At 43.8% G+C, this 3,812-nt stretch overlaps 1 protein-coding gene across 6 annotated transcripts in view; it reads right to left on the minus strand.

Moving 5' to 3' along the window:
• The window catches only part of CFAP61 (cilia and flagella associated protein 61), a 249,888-nt gene extending 246,098 nt beyond the window's left edge, over window positions 1–3,790 (minus strand). For 2 of the 6 annotated variants that reach the window (XM_027559593.1, XM_027559592.1), the window contains exon 1: window positions 3,702–3,785. The gene's annotated coding sequence lies outside the window, so the exon portion shown is untranslated. Of the gene's footprint in view, window positions 1–3,701 lie in introns of all 6 variants that reach the window. The other 4 variants (XM_027559597.1, XM_027559598.1, XM_027559595.1 and 1 more) reach the window with 3 other exon arrangements.
• Window positions 3,791–3,812: the final 22 nt, after the last annotated feature.

Genomic DNA, 3,812 nt, shown 5'->3' on the forward strand with positions numbered 1-3,812 from the left:
ATACACAATTTACAAGATTTTTCTACTTTTTGAAGTAGTGTTTTTAGTTCAGAAAAAGTAAAATATGATATTGCTTATATGCGGAATCTTAAAAAACGGTACTGCTGCTGCTAAGTCACTTCAGTTGTGTCCGACTCTGTGCGACCCCAGAGATGGCAGCCCACCAGGCTCCCCCGTCCCTGGGATTCTCCAGGCAAGAACACTGGAGTGGGTTGCCATTTCCTTCTCCAGTGCATGAAAGTGAAAAGTGAAAGTGAAGTTGCTCAGTCGTATCCGACTCTTCGCAACCCCATGGACTGTAGCCTTCCAGGCTCCTCCGTCCATGGGGTTTTCCAGGCAAGAGTACTGGAGTGGGGTGCCATCGCCTTCTCCGAGTTCTACATACATAAATACATAAACAAGAGACTTGGCAGCTGTCAAAAATCTCTTAACCAATGAACTAACAAGCCATGTAAAGACATGGAGAAATCTTAAATGCATATTACTAAGTGAAAGAAGCCAGTCTTCAAAGGCTATACACTGTATCATTCTAATGATATGATATTCTGAAAAAGACTGCTGATAGTCTGAAAAAAAAAAAGTGAGTGGCTTCCAGAAGAAAATGGGTAGGGAAGGATGAACAGGTGAAGCAGAGAGGATTTTTAGGGCAGTTAAACTGTTCTTTCCCCTGGAGGAGGGCATGGCAACCCACTCCAGTATTGTTGCCTGGAGAATCCCATGGACAGGGGAGCCCGGCAGGTTACTGTCCTTAGGGTCGCAAAGTGTCAGACATGACTGACACAACTTAGCACCAACTGTTCTTTACCATTCTGTAATGATGGATACATGACATTGTATTTTTTGTCAAATCCTATACACTGTACAACATCACAAATAAACCCTTACATTGGATGATAATGACGTGTGATGTGACAATGTAGGTTCATGGACTGTAACAAATGCAGTACTCTGGTGGTGGATATTAATCATGGGGCAGCAAAGGGTGGCCGGGGCAGCAGAAATAGAAATTTTTTGTACCTTTCATTCAATTTTCCTGTGAATCTAAAACTGCTCTAAAAAATCAAGTTTATTTTTAAAATTTCTCTTAACCATTTGTGTGCACATAATTTTTCTGCTTCTGAAGACAGATTAGGTATTTACGGAGCACTTTACATAGATTATTTAACTTATATGCAGAGTACATCATGAGAAACACTGGGCTGGAAGAAGCACAAGCTGGAATCAAGATTGCCGGGAGAAATATCAATAACCTCAGATATGCAGATGACACTGCCCTTATGGCAGAAAGTGAAGAGGAACTAAAAAGCCTCTTGGTGAAAGTGAAAGAGGAGAGTGAAAAAGTTAGCTTAAAGCTCAACATTCAGAAAATGAAGATCATGGCATCCGGTCCCATCACTTCATGGGAAATAGATGGGGAAACAGTGTCAGACTTTATTTTTGGGGGCTCCAAAATCACTGCAGATGGTGACTGCAGCCATGAAATTAAAAGACACTTACTCCTTGGAAGAAAAGTTATGACCAACCTAGATAGCATATTGAAAAGCAGAGACATTACTTTGACAACAAAGGTCTGTCTAGTCAAGGCTATGGTTTTTCCAGTGGTCATGTATGGATGTGAGAGTTGGACTGTGAAGAAAGCCGAGCACCGAAGAATTGATGCTTTTGAACTGTGGTGTTGGAGAAGACTCTTGAGAGTCCCTTGGACTGCAAGGAGATCCAGCCAGTCCATTCTGAAGGAGATCAGCCCTGGGATTTCTTTGGAAGGAATGAAATAGTTGGGCTGAAATAGTTTCAGCTAAAGCTGAAACTCCAGTACTTTGGCCACCTCATGGGAAGAGTCGACTCATTGGAAAAGACTCTGATGCTGGGAGGGATTGGGGGAAGGAGGAAAAGGGGACGACAGAGGATGAGATGGCTGGATGGCATCACCGACTTGATGGACGTGAGTTTGAGTGAACTCCCGGAGATGGTGATGGACAGGGAGGCCTGTCGTGCTGTGATTCATGGGGTCGCAAAGAGTCGGACATGACTGAGCAACTGAACTGAACTTAAATAGATTTTTTCTTTAATCCTGGTGAAATAGATATTATTTGTCATATAGTTAAGGACTAAAGACTTTGATTGTGTGGATCACAACAGATTGTGGAAAATTCTTAAAGAGATGGGAGTATCAGCCCACTGTACCTGTCTCCTGAGAAACCTGTATGTGGGTCAAGAAGCTTACTGGACATGAAACAACTAACTGGTTCAAAATTGGGAAAGGAGTATGATAACACTGTGTATTTTCACTCTGCTTATTTAACTTCTATGCAGAGCATATCATGTGAAATTCTGGGCTGGATGAATCACAAGCTGAAATTAAGATTGCCAGGAGAAATATCAGTACCCTCAGATAAACAAATGATACCACTCTAATGGCAGAAAGTGAAGATGAACTAAAGAGCCTCTTGATGAGGATGAAAGAGGAGAGTGAAAAAGCTGGCTTGAATCTCAACATTAAAAAAACATGGCATCCAGTCCCATCACTTTGTGGCAAATAGAAGGGGAAAACGTGGAGGCAGTGACAGATTTTTTTTTTCCCCTTGGGCTCCAAAATCACTGCAGGATGATAACTGCAGCCATGAAATTAAAAGATTCTTGCTCCTTGAAAGGAAAGCTATGACAAACCTAGACAGTATATTAAAAAGCAGAGATATCACTTTACCAATAAATGTCTGTATGGTCAAAGCTATGGTTTTCTCCATAGTCATGCACAGATTTGAGAGCTGGACCATAAGGAAGGTTGAGCACCAGAGAATTTATGCTTTCTAGTTGTGGTGCTGGACAAGCCTCTTGAGAGTCACTTGGACTGCATGGAGGTCAAACCAGTCAATCCTAAAGGAAATCAACCCTGAATGTTCATTGGAAGGACTGAAGCTGAAGCTCCAATACTTTGGCCACTAGATGCAAAGAGCCAAGTCAGTGGAAAAGACCTGATGCTGAGAAAGACTGAAGGCAAAAGGAAAAGGGGGTGGCAGAGGGTGAGATCGTTAAATGGAATCACTGACTCAATGGACATAACTTTCAGCAAATTACAGGAGATAGTGGAGGACAGAGAAGCCTGGGGTGCTACAGTCCATGAGGTCGCAAAGAGTGGGACCTGAATTCGAGACTTAATAACAACAAAAGTTAAGCGCACTGGCGCTAAGAAAATTGACATTAAGACACAATGACAGAAAATTTTAAATATCTGTTTATCTGATACTATTTAAGATTGATATATTGTTTATCTGATATTATAAGGCTGGATTATTTGCTAGTACTCTGATTATTTATTTTCACTTTTTTCTGTGTATCTGGCTTTAAAATTCCTTCAGTTACTTTCAGTTATAAGCCATAGAATTATTTGGTCACACTGTCCAGAAACCAAGGGGCAGTTGACCATTCTGGACTACAAAGCCCAGAACGCACCCCAGCTCAGGGCGGCTGAGCAGCTCAGCAGCTTGCCGCTAGGCATGCCAGGAATGGTAGTTTTCTACCCGACCCCCGGCCTCGAGCATCCGCACGGGAGCCGGGTTCCTGTCCCCTTGCGGGATACCCCGGCTTCACGGATCCACCCGTCCTCGCACGGTCATCCCAATCCCAGAGGCGACCTGATGATGAGCCCCTGACGCCCCGGATTCTGCCCGCCTTAGGCCGGCAGCCAGCACTCCTCACCTCACCTGCAACTCCAGAGAGTCCCGGGCTCCGAAGAGGACGCGCAGCCCGGTTACCACAGAAACGACGTTGACTCCGTCACGGCGCGGGGAGAGGTCAAAAGTCGCTCCAGCCAG

This window comes from Bos indicus x Bos taurus, chromosome 13 (genome assembly GCF_003369695.1).
Source record: "Bos indicus x Bos taurus breed Angus x Brahman F1 hybrid chromosome 13, Bos_hybrid_MaternalHap_v2.0, whole genome shotgun sequence".
Taxonomy (NCBI): Eukaryota; Metazoa; Chordata; class Mammalia; order Artiodactyla; family Bovidae; genus Bos; species Bos indicus x Bos taurus.